Below are 13,599 nucleotides of genomic sequence, written 5' to 3'. Positions count from 1 at the left end.
CTAAAAAAAAAAAAAAAAAGGATACAGTATTCCTGAAGTGCTGTAAGGCCCCTTTCACACAGGGCAGATCAGTAATGATCCGTCCCGTGATGATCCGCTCGGTCGGCAGGGATTGTTCCATTGTCCATTGTCCCCACTGAGCCGGTGGCAGACAGGGCTGTCCCGGCACACTGTGCCCTGTGAGCTCTCTGTTCTCTTCTATGGGGATCGGAAGAGCACGGACCATCTGTCCGTGTTCATCCAATCCGCTCTGCAGACGGCTAGAAAAATTGGATTTCCCTCCGTCTACAGAATCGGACAATTGCGGTGGCACCCGATATCGTCCGCCTCCGCAACAGTCCGATTCTGCAGACGGAGTAAAATCCTATTCTATCCGTCTGCAGAGCGGATCGGATGGACACGGACAGACGGTCCGTGCTCGTCCGATCACCATAGAGGAGAGCGGAGAGCTGACAGGGCGGTCCCTGCACAGTGTGCGGAGACCGCCCTGTCCGCAGCCGGCTCAGCGGGGACAACGGAGCAATCCCGCTGAGCGAGCGGATCATCACGGGGCAGATCATTACTGATCCGCCCCGTGTGAAAGGGGCCAAAGATGGGCACTGAGTGCGGTAAACAGTTCTGAAATATTTGGCTAGATGGAGAAAGTGCAAAAGATGTCTCCATGTACACTCCACTGTGTAGATGGGGTAATCTCCCACTGGGCCAAGTCTCTCAACCTAAACAATGCTAGCACCCAATCAGAAAGTTCAGGTATTGTGAGAGCAAGTGGGGCCAAGTAGCAACATGTATAAGCTTGGGACAGTGGGAGATTCTTCTGTGCGTACAGTTCAGTGTACATGGAGGAATCTGGGGTTGGTTGTAAACATTAGTTCGTGTAGGTAAAACATTAAGTAGTGTAGGTAAAACATTAAGTAACATTACACAACAAGAAAAATACAACCGTCATATCACTGCCATAGGAATACTATAAGTTTTCATATATTGGATAATTAGGGTTACGCAGGGAAGAATGGCTTGGTTCACTGCCAACATCTACGGGTGATCCTGAATGGGAAGATGAGGGTGAAGACACTGGGTGTGGCTGCACATGCATCCTTTGGTAACCAGGATTAGACGGGTAAGATGTATACAGTGGTGGGGGTCCTGCATAAGGGTTAATGGCAGATGTTGTGTCATGGCACTGCTGACTGGGCATTGGTCTACTGAAAGAGCCACTAGGTGAATTAAAACCCATAGCCCATGGCTGAAATTTAGGATATGGGCGTTGCTCTTTGCAAGCGGACACAATATACGTTAAATAGGCATGTATATCACCCCTGACCTCAGTGCGCTTATCTGCAGGAATCTCCCTGATTACACAAAGCAACATTCTCAAGAACATAACATCTGGGTCTGAGATGTTGAGGAATTCATCATCTTTGGCCTGGTTTTGTGATTGTTTTCTCATTTCTTCAATGATACGGTTGAAATATTCTTCAAAAGGTGTCTCTTGTTGAGTACGTGTTCGACGGGTGGTGGAAGTAGACCGGACTCTCCTATCTGGATTTGCCTGCAATAGTTATAATATATAGATTATGCATCTGATACTGAGGTCACACTTTAGTGAACAGCATATGATGGCTTGTACAAATATTGCAGCACCTGTTTAGAATAGATCACACACAGGTACTTGTTTTGCTGCAAAAACCTGATCTCACTGAAGACCTCCAAAGCCAGAAGAACAAGTCACACCTTGCCCAAAAATAAGCTGTTGTTGTTTCTCCAACATTTGTGCCAACACCAGCTGCCTTTTCAAAATGTAAGTAATACGTTTTTTTGTGGACAGAAATTGTGACATTTTTAAAATACATACCGCAGGTTCTTGAGTGGATGGATGATATTCTTGGGATGACACTGTCTCTGTGGTTTCTTGACTGGTGTCAGCGTCTCCTGATGGTGATGGCGACGAACTTTCGCGCCTTGCGCTTGCTCTCACAGGGACACTTGTCACAGTTCTAGGTAACAATAAAGATTACACGTTTAAAAAATGAACATGAATATGCCTTTACTGGTCACAAATCGCTAAGTAAAATAAATGGATATACTTACGTGCGCATCTCAGTGGTGCGCCTCAAAAATGACAAAGCCTCTGCATGGGGGTTAGGCCTGCGACGAGTTGAGGGTGCTCCGCTTCTCTCCGCAGCCTTCTCTTCGTTGACTTCTTTTTTGTAACGGTCGCGCAGGGACCTCCAACGTGTGTAAACCTCCTTTCCTGCAATATATAAAAAACATAGAATGCACTTTTTGGTTAAGTTCTATTGGCAGATAGCATGTCTAATTTTGTGGAATTTGCAGCATTGTCAGTGCTGTATTGCTATAAAATGGCCTGGTCATTAGGGGGTAAAATCTTTACTAGGATGCATGTGTACCCTGCTGCATAGACACAACAAACCTTGCACTCACCTCGGTTATCCTGTTCAGTTGCAGACATCTCGTCCCAGTTCGGTGTGACATATTTGTAGACTTCCTCCCACTTTGCTCTCTTCAGCACTCGGTCTGCATATCCTGGGCATTCTGAGTCCCATAACTCTGGTCGGGCATGCACCAGTGCGATGATGGCCTCGTGCGAGATATCTCTTGCCGCCATGCTGTCTTCTCCCCTTTCATCCCTCTCAACTTCCTGTGTCATTTCCCAGGTACACCTGCTGTATAGGATGTGCTTCCGGGTGTTTTTTTTCTTCTTTCACGCTGCTGGCCGCAATTGACACAAAAGACTGCGATTACCTGCGGTTATGTGCTTATAGCTGCGCTACATCGCACCTGGACGCATACAATTCTATTTTTTCTATTCGCACCGAACCGCACGTAACGAAATCGCAGTTAAACGCTGTGTGTGAACAGGGCCATAGGAAAGCATTGTGTGCCTTTGGCTGCGGTGGAAAACTAGAAAATCCGCAGCTAAAAGCACCATTCTATCCGCCCGTGTGAAAGGGGCCTTAGGGAGAGGTTACAGTGCAAGGATGGAAAGAATAAGAGATGCTGCTGTATGACCCACATAGCCAACAGTTTTTAGATCCACTGCCGCTACCTACTCCAGCCTAAAAGCAACAGAGCTACTACCTATGCCAAATGCCCCTTCAGCAGATGTATTCTGGTAATGTAGACTGTGCCTTTACTGAGACCTACTGTACCTGAGGATCTACCACTGCATATCTGTGGTAAGACCCGGTTCACACACGGACGACTTGTCAGGCGACTTAGCCGCCTGACAAGTCTTATTCCGTTCTGTACTATGGAACCGTTCTAAGCCCTTGTACACACGGTCGGACATTCCGACAACCAAATCTGTCGGATTTTGTCCGAAACTGTTGCATACACACGGTCGGACAAAGTTGTCGGAAAATCCGATCGTTCGGAACATGAATGATGACGTTATTTCGTTATGACGGGACTACGTTCAGGCTAGTAGCCAATAGCTTTGGTCTAGGAATTTGATCTGAGCATGCGTGGCACTTTGTCCAATCGGAATTCTCTACACATGATCGGACAAGGTCCGATCGGATGATGTTGTCGGTAAGTTTTATAGCCAAGCTGGAAAACTTGGTTCGTCGGATATTCCGACGGAAACAGTCCGATGGAGCTGACACATGGTCGGATTATCCGACAACACGGTCTGATCGGACATTTTCTGTCGGAATGTCCGACCGTGTGTACAAGGGCTTATAGGAACGACTCAAGTCGCTCCGACTTAGAAAATGGTTCCTGTACTACTTTGACGATGACTTCAGGGCGACTTGCATTGACTTCTATGCAGAAGTCATTTTGCAAGCCGCCGGTGAAGTCGTGTGAAGGTCGCCTTACAGAGTCACGCTGCAAGTCGGGCTGCCCCTATGTGAGGTGTGGGTAGGTGCAGCGTGGTGCAGAGACAGTAAACACTCAAAGTCCAATTACAGAAAACAGAACTGTATTGAAATTTAAATTCAGTAATGCACAACAAGCCCGGTGGGAAGATAACTTGACTGAGGACACTCACAGGATGTACAGCGATTAATAGTAGCAGTAGGTCACAGGTGTGCCAACAGTATCTACTGGTCTGTACCCAAGTGGGGAGGCTTCCACGATGGAGGGTGTGTCCTTGCATTTTCCCTACTTGTCTGAGACCTCTCCCTGATGCTAAGGACTGTTCCTGACAGACGGATGACCTGTCCCTACTCTAGCCACATGTAAAATTTGTGCCAAACCTAGGAGCTAGGGTCTTCAATAAACTCTGCCTGACCCAAGATGGCACCCAAAGTAATAAGGGATGTAAGCATCCAGTCAGATGCTACCTCTCTATGACTGAGGAGTAGTGATGGACGAACTTCCGACGGGACATTTCGCGAACACGGACCGCGAACGCGGCTGATAGTTCGCGAACCGGAACGTTCGCGGCGGGCCCCATTGACTTCAATGGGAGGCGAACTTCGCAAACCTATAGGTCAAATTCGCAGCCACAAAATAATTATTAGCTGTGCACAAATAGTCCCACCACATGGCCAATGACATAACACATGTATGAGGTGAATCTGGGATTGACAACTACAAGCATTCTTTTTTTATATGGGAAATTGTTGTTACAATTCAGGACTGTGGAGCGCATGAAGGCAATGGAGGAGAGGGAAGGTCAGGGACCAGGGTAGGCAAAGAAGAGGGTGCAGGAGATGATCACCAGCAGCGTGACATACAGCAATGACACCTGCACCGTGATAGAGTCATCTGACAGCAGCACCGTGATACAGAGCACTGACATCAGCAGCGTGACATACAGCAATGACACCTGCACCGTGATAGAGTCATCTGACAACAGCACCGTGATAGAGAGCACTGACATCAGCAGCGTGACATAAAGCACTCACACCAGCACCGTGATATACAGCACTGACAGCAGCACCGTGATAGAGAGCACTGACATCAGCATGGTGACATAAAGCACTCACACCAGCACCGTGATATACAGCACTGACAGCAGCACCGTGACAGAGAGCACTGACATCAGCACAGTGATATACAGCACTGACACCTGCACCGTAAGCAGCCCCAGGAGGAAGTCAGCATAGCACAGGGATGGTGGGAGCCCCTCATAATGAGCATAGCACAGGGATGGTGGGAGCCCCTCATAATAAGCAGCCCCAGGAGGATGAAGCAGAGAGTGAAGAAGAGGGTGCAGATCGAGAGGATGAGGAGGGTGCAGAAGAATAAGGCTGAGCGAGCCATTCAACCAAGTCTGGTGCGTCCTTTAAAGTAATTGAATGCACCTTCTGCAACTTCCCACTTTGGCTCAAGCCTGTTGCTCCTGCCCTACCCCTACCACCCCTGCAGAAGGGCCTGCCTCTTCCTCTGCCTGTCATTTTTTAAATGACCCTGTGACAAAGCTCTCAGTCCCTATACCAATGAAGGACTGCTGCAGTATAGGGCAGCGGTCAGCAGTAGTGCACCCCAACCCTATGTATTGTGGACCGATACCAGTCCTTATAGAATAGCAGACTGTACCTCACTCAACCCTATATACTGTAGCACCCTAGACCAAGTTACCAGTTCTTATAAGGACCTTTGTGGAACAAGCAGGTTGTGTGTGACTGATTAGCAGACTGTACGTCAGTCCCTATACTCATGAAGGACTGCTGCAGTTTAGGGCAGCGGTCAGCAGTAGTGCACCTCAACCCTATGTATTGTGGACCGATACCAGTCCTTATAGAATAGCAGACTGTACCTCACTCAACCCTATGTACTGTAGCACCCTAGACAGACCAAGTTACCAGTCCTGATAAAGAGCTTTGTGGACCAAGTAGGTTGTGTGTGAGTGATTAGCAGACTGTACGCCAGTCCCTATACCGATGAAGGACTGCTGCAGTATAGGGCAGCGGTCAGCAGTAGTGCACCTCAACCCTATGTATTGTGGACCGATACCAGTCCTTATAGAATAGCAGACTGTACCTCACTCAACCCTATGTACTGTAGCACCCTAGACAGACCAAGTTACCAGTCCTGATAAAGAGCTTTGTGGACCAAGTAGGTTGTGTGTGGGTGATTAGCAGACTGTACGTCAGTCCCTATACCGATGAAGGACTGCTGCAGTATAGGGCAGCAGTCAGCAGTAGTGCACCTCAACCCTATGTATTGTGGACCGATACCAGTCCTTATAGAATAGCAGACTGTACCTCACTCAACCCTATGTACTGTAGCACCCTAGACAGACCAAGTTACCAGTCCTGATAAAGAGCTTTGTGGAACAAGTGAGTTGTGAATGATTAGCAGACTGCAGCAGAAGGGCAGCAGTCAAATATAATATTCTTTCTATATTTGGAAGAAAGAATATTATACGTGTACAAGCCTATTAGGCCCCTTTCACACATGCGTCCGATTCTGCAGACGGAGGAAAATCCTATTTTTCTATCCGTCTGCAGAGCGGATCGGATGAACACGGACACACGGTCCGTGCTCATCCGATCCCCATAGAGGAGAGCGGAGAGCTGACAGGGCAGTCCCCGCACAGTGTGCGGAGACCGCCCTGTCCGCAGCCGGCTCAGCGGGGACAACGGAGCGATCCCCGCTGAGCGAGCGGATCATCACGGGGCGGATCATTACTGATCTGCCCCGTGTGAAAGAGGCCTTACCATACCACTGATACCAGTCCTGAAAAGAACCTTTGTGGAACTAATAGTAACAGCTACTGATTAAACTGACCCTCACTGCCTGACACACTGCTTCCTGCCTGTCCCTATGTAAACTGGCAAAACAGAGGCTGCTGGAACAATAACTGGTTACTGGAATAGCACTTTTGTGGACCTGATAGTAACAGCTAATGATTAAACTCACTCTCCCTGCAGCACACAGCGTCCTGTCCCTTTCTCTAAACTGACAAAAGACACTCAGACTGCTGCAACAATCACTAGCACAGCACTGCCTATCCTGAACTACACCTAACACCTATACCAGTCCTGAAAAGAACTTTTGTGTACCAAATAGCTAGCGATTTGGGTCACTGTAATCTCTCCCTGCTCCACACAGCAACCTCTCCCTATAGTGACAGAAGAAAGAATGTAAAATGGCCGCCGGATCGGGTGTATTTATAAGTTAGGGGGAATGTCCAAGTGTCCATGTGCTGTAATGTCTCAATTGGCTGTCCTGTACCCCATGATGGATGTGTCATCAGGTCAAAGTTCTTTTACACAGTAAAAACACGGAAGTCCGCCGGAAGAACCGCGCCAATAGTCCGCCGAACGGGCGGACCGCGAACAGCCGAAATTCGCTGCAAAACGACCGCCGGGCGAACTGTTCGGCCGTCACTACTGAGGAGATCATAGAGGAACTAGTTTCATCTCCACTTCCTCCTCCATCTACATTGACACTGCAGAACAGCGCCACCTGGAGTGGAGAAAATAGACTGCACCTGCCTAAAAAGGGTTGTAATCTCCCAGTACTGGCTGGCCTAGTTGAAATGCCATATCACCCCTGTACCATTAAAGGGGTTGTAAAGTCAGAAGGTTTTTTATCTTAATGCATTCTATGTGTAGCGATATAACTTTGGACAAGGTGTCTGTCATGTACAAATTTAGTTTTTGCCTCAGAACAGTAAAGAGGTTCTGAGGGTTAATTATGTAGGTTTAACTTTGACATCAGTTTGGCTGGGCTATGTTGGAGTTCTGCCTGGTCATGTGTACAGTTGGGTGCACGTGACAGGCCAGAACCAGGCCTGGTTGGATGTTTTAGGTATCGGCGTTCCCCGGAACCAATCAGTGGGTGCGCCGGGCCCGGCTGAGGAGTCTGGGGAAGGGTACTTAAGATGTTGAAGTCACGTGTTCTGTGTTCGTTCGTGAGGCCATAGCTGCCTGTTCCTGATTCTGGACCGGGGTAGCCCCACAAGGGGTCCCGGTCACGGGAGCGTGCGTCTCTCCGCAACATGCTTTGGTTGACTAACCCCAATAGAGCCGCCTGGTCTGGGGTAGGGATCTGTCTGTTCCCTAATCTTGGAGCCAGCTGGTCCGAGGCGCAGTAACTGAGGGATGATTCAAGGCGTCCAGGTGTGCTCTCAGCTTGGAGGGGCACCGCAGCTCGTGTAAGCGACCGGGGGAGGACTCTTCGGAGGAGGGCCAACAAGCTGGCATCCCAAGAAGTGCCTGGTTACTGGGTTGTGAAAGACACTAACGAATCCATGTTTTTCCAGTACTGCCAAGGAGACAGAGAACGTTCCAGGTACTGAGGAAAGGTTCCTGCTCACTTTCTGTTACAATTTATTCAAGGTCAGAGATTTTACAAGTTCTGGATCAAAGTGCTGACTGCCATAATCTCTGGCTAGAGATTTGTTCAGCTTTGAAGCGCCCAGCTGCGAGTGGCTACTCTCTGGGTGGCATTAGAGACTTTCTGATGATTAGCAGTTCAAGGTGCCTGAGTTTCTTCACCCTTGCCCTCTGTTCCCATACGAGACTGTGTTTGTTGGATGTTACCCCTGCAAATAAAAACCTTTCTAAAGGACTTTTATGGTGTCAGCGTCCAAAGTTGTCGGGTACAATCCCGGGGAACCCCTAGACGTGGAAGAACAAGCCAAGCGGAGGTAACCGGTAAGCCCAAAAGTTAAGGCCACCCAACAAGGGTTATGGCCGCTACATACAGTATGCGTTAAGATAAAAAGCCTTTTGTGTGCAGCCTCCCTCAGCCCCCCTAATACTTTCTTGAGCCCCATCTTTATCCAGCGATGTCCATGAGTACCTTGTCAGTCAGGACTCTCTCTCTCCTGATTGGCTGAGATGCAGCAGTGGCTCCATTTGCTCCCACTGTTGTCAATCTAACTTAGCCAATCAGGAGAGAGGGGGGCGGGAACTAACTGCACAGAGCTGCAGCTCGACTCAGGTAACCCCATAGCAATCTGCTTGCTGTGGGGACACTAAACAGGAGGGAGGGGCCAGGAGCTCCAGCAGGGACCCGAGAAGAGGAGGATGTGGTCTGCCCTGTGCAAAACCACTGCACAGAGCAGGTAAGTATAACACGTTTGTTATTTTAATAGAAAAAAAAACAAGACTTTACAATCACTTTAAGGACTGAGAAGAACAACCTCAGCCTCTCTGGATCACCTGGTTGAATCAAAGTCACTGAAAGAACTTAAAGGAACAAAAATGTGGATACCTTTAACTTGGTTGTGAATTAGCACCAAGAAATAGACACAAGACCATTTAGTGGTAAATGAACTCAATGTATTGGTATAGGTTAGAGTAAATGGTGGTTTGAGCTCTCTACCACTAGACTGGGATTAACTCATAAATCAGCAAGTCAGCCATAAACAGTACATATAAGCATTAATGTGATTGTAAAGTCTCGCTTTAATAATAAATAAATAACAAACATTTTATACTTACCTCCTCTGTTGCAGTGGTTGCACAGAGCAGCCCAGATCCTCCTCTTCTTGGGTCCCTCTTCGGTGCTCCTGGGCCTTCCCTCCTGACGAGTGCCCCCATAGACCATCAGCTTGCTATGGGGGCTCCCAAGCCGAGTCAGAGCTCTGTGTATCCATTCAGACACGGAGCCCCAAACCGGCCATGGCCACACCCCTCTCTCCCCTGATTGGCTAACTGACTTTGATTGACAGCTGTGGGAGCCAATGGCACCACATCAGTACCCCAGCCAATCAGGAGGAGAGCCCCGGATTGGCCGAGGGAATCATGGACATCGCTGGATAGAGAAGGGGCTCAGGGTAGGTATTAGGGGGTGCTGGGGTGCCTGCTACACACAAAAGTTTTTTTTTAATCTTAATACATAGAATGCATTAAGATAAAAATACTTTTGCCTTTGCAGCTCCTTTAACTGCACTGTAAATAATAATACTATAACTAGTTTAGAGAGGACTTTAGGAGAATAACGAGGATATGGTGCAATGTCCCCTTAGAGGTACCTTCTAGTATAAACAATAGGTGGAGATTTCTGTGTAGCAGCTGTAAAAGGGTAGTATTTAGTCCTAACTTTTCAGCCGGCTAGCATTGGGGCCATTTATACCAGTGGACCACATGAGAATAGTCCCAGTCTGACATGCCTGCAGGCAGCAATAAGGCTACCAGGTGGCTGTATGGTCAGTTTCTAAAGAGCTCAGTCTCTCTTATACTGCGTACATATGGGCGGATTTTCCGTCGGAAAAATCTTGGATGTTTTTTCCGACGGAATCCCGCTGAAGCTTGGCTTGCATACACATGGTCACACAAAAGTTTGTGGAACTTTCGACCGTCAAGACTGCAGTGACGTACAACACTACGACAAGCTGAGAAAATGAAGTTGAATGCTTCCGAGCATGCATCTAATTGTTTCCGAGCATGCGTAGGAATTTTGTGTGTCAAAACTGCTACAGACGATCAGAATTTCCGATCTGAACTTTTTCCGACCGAAAAATTGAGAACCTGCTCTCAATCTTTTGTTGGCTGGAATACGGCCAGCAAAAGTCTGATGGAGCGAACACATGGTCGCATTTTCCGACCAAAAGCTCTCATCGGTCTTTTTCTGGCCGAATTTCCGATCGTGTGTACGCGGCATAACAGAAGATAGTAAAACTCCACAGCAGCAGCCCACCAGTCCCTGCGATATTGCAGCTCATCATCCGGTCACACACAGTGATTAGACCACTCTCTGCTCTGCACTGCCCTCTGGCTGTCGACACATCTGGACACAGCACTCCGAATCCCGCTCGGACAGTGATGGTGCACACTGAACATCGATGTGCACACTCCGGTCTCCCTCGTGGCAATAGGAAGTCCTGTTTAGCCTGAGAAAATGCAGCTCTTTCACCTCCTCCCAGCAATCTCCCTCTGGGAAATGCAGTTCAATGGTCATTAGAAGCCCACAGTATAGCGCCCTTCTTGAACTTCACTTCTCACATTCCACTAAATTTATACACCTGCAAGAGAGTCGTTCTTTTGAAAAACAACAGACTTACTGGCCAGATCACCAGATTAAAATAGAAGAAGAGAAAGCATAGAAAAGAAAACTAGTGCAGCCATTGCATCTAAGAATTGGTAAGCTGCAATATAACAAATGTTTGCTTTTGAGTTTAAAATTGATATAAATAGAAAAGGAGATGGGATGGCTGCACTGGACTTGTAGCTAATTGAATCATCATCAGGTAGAACAAGTAAAATCAGAACTGTGCAAATTAAAGCCATGGAACTACAAGTATCAGCATGTCTGATGATCTTTGGGGATAGAGGAACTGAAGTTTAATCTGCTAATATTTTCCCTTCCCTGGTTACCCTCTGCCCCCGTCATCAACATGCTAATACCATTTTTCCATTTTCATTCCATACTTTATTTTAGATGTAGCTATGTCACCACTGGGTCTCTGTCATTCTCTATGCAATGCAGGCAGATCGTAGCTGGTGGGAGGGGCCAGCAGGGTGCTGTACATAGCATCCTGAAAAAAATCACAGCACCCTGCCTCAGTACTCCACTCAAGAGCCCTCACCCCCAATGAAAGCAGTGTTCTGGCTCTCGGGAGAAGTTATGCAAATATCAAAATGCCTTGATGGGTGGATGTCAGTCTGGAGGAGTGGGCGCTCCTAGGCAGGCTGTTTTGGCATGCAGATCACTCTAAGGGTCAGGCCAGGCCAGGCACAGTCAGGCTCTCTGTATGCAGGTGCAGTCTAGTTTCTCCACTGCAGGTGGCGCTATTCCGCAGCGACACTGCAGTTGGAGAGGAAGCAGTGGCGGCTGGTGCTCAAATTTTTTTTTTTGGGGGGGGACTGAAAAATTCTGAAAAAACCCCCATCAATTGCAGCCTCACTGTACCATCAATCGCAGCCACTGTGCCCATCAATTGCCGCCACTGTGCCCATCAAACGCAGCCACTGTGCCATCAAACGCAACCACCGTGCCATCAAACGCAACCACTGTGCCCATCAATTACCGCCACTGTACCATCAAACGCAGCCACTGTGCCCATCAATTTCCGCCACTGTGCCATCAATCACAGCCAGCCACTGTACCATCAAACGCAGCCACTGTACCATCACGCAGAAACGCAGAAACTGTGCCCATCAATTGCCGCAACAATCAATTGCCCATCAATTGCCGCAAGTACCATCAAACGCAGTCACTGTGCTCATCAAACGCAGCCACTTTGCCATATCAAATGCTCCCACTGTGAAATCAAATGCTGCACTGTGCCCTATCAAACGCAGCCACTGTGCCATATCAACTGCTGCCAGTGTGCCCCCCGCTGGCCTGCCATCTGCACTTAACCTCCCTTGGTGGGAAAGCTCCTCGATGTCTTCTCCCGTCCTCTCTTCCCTTCCTCTGCTATGATTGGAAGCCTGATAGGCGTCCAATCACAGCGCCTGTCATTTCAGCCAATCAGGTGACGGGTAACAGATCCTAGCACCTGATTGGCGGAGAGGTGGTGAGCTGAGTGACCTGCGAGCGCCCATGCATGAATCTATCTATTGGTACTAGAGGGGGTGGCAGGAGATAGGGGGCGGCGCCCGTGCACCCTTATGGATGCACCGCCGCTGAGAGGAAGTCAAGTGGAACATATATTTGTGTCACTCTTGGCATGGTTAGCTAGAACAGGAACCTAAGGTGAGTGGAGGATCAGAGAGATGGCTATTTGGATCACTGGCATGCCATCTTGGAAAATATATTTATAATTGAGAGATTGGCAGTCCCGCTTCATACCCTCGATTTCCTTCTATGGAGCCCCAAAAAATCCAGACCCCCGATCATGTCACCGACGCTATCCCATTCATTCACTTTGTGGGATTCCATCAAAGGCAATGCACACCTAATTTCTTCTTTAGAACCCCTGAAACACTTATTTCACAACCCAGACTTCCACCCGGGCCTAGACATCAAAGCGTTCCAGTGGTGGCTAGACAAAGGGCTCTACAGAATAGGTCACTTTCTCAGACCTTTAGGCCCCCTAACGAAGGCCGATTGTGTCAGCAAACTGGACATGCCTAGATCTGAACTCTTCAGATTTACACAGATATCCGCATTTCTTCACAAAAAATATAGATCCTTCCCAGACGGTCCACAAATTACCCCTTATGAACAATGGTGTGGGCAAGGCATCGAGCAGAGGGGTGGGATCTCACTGGTTTACAGGGCACTCTCGGGTAAACAGTCCAAAACCTCTTACATGTTGGCCTGGGAAGATGACTTAGCCCAATCTTGGGACCTGGAGACTTGGCAAAGGAATTTTTCCTACTCATACAAGGGCATCATGAATACCGGTCTCATAGAAGCGAGCATTAAAGTACTTACCAGGTGGTACTTAGTACCCACGAGACTTGCTCACATCTTCCCGTCCACATCTCCTCTATGTTTCAGTGGCTGTAACCTTAGAGGTGATATGCTTCATGTTTGGTGGTCCTGTCCCAGGGTGCGACATTTCTGGCGTAAATTTTTTTCCTGGATAAGCATAATTACCTCACAGCCTATCTTACCATCCCCCCTCATTGCACTTCTCAACTTCCCAGTCTCGGGAACGCCCAGGATTACACAACGCCTCATCCACTTTATTTTACTGGGTGCCAAAATTAACCTGGCAAAAGCCTGGAAAACGCCTACTGTTTCACCCAGAGCAGCAAAGAAAAAAATTTCCTGGATCAT

This window comes from Lithobates pipiens, unplaced genomic scaffold, assembly GCF_037356315.1.
Source record: "Lithobates pipiens isolate NorthernLeopardFrog02 unplaced genomic scaffold, aLitPip1_a1.2 Scaffold_18, whole genome shotgun sequence".
Classification (NCBI taxonomy): domain Eukaryota; kingdom Metazoa; phylum Chordata; class Amphibia; order Anura; family Ranidae; genus Lithobates; species Lithobates pipiens.
This window is presented reverse-complemented; position numbering follows the sequence as displayed.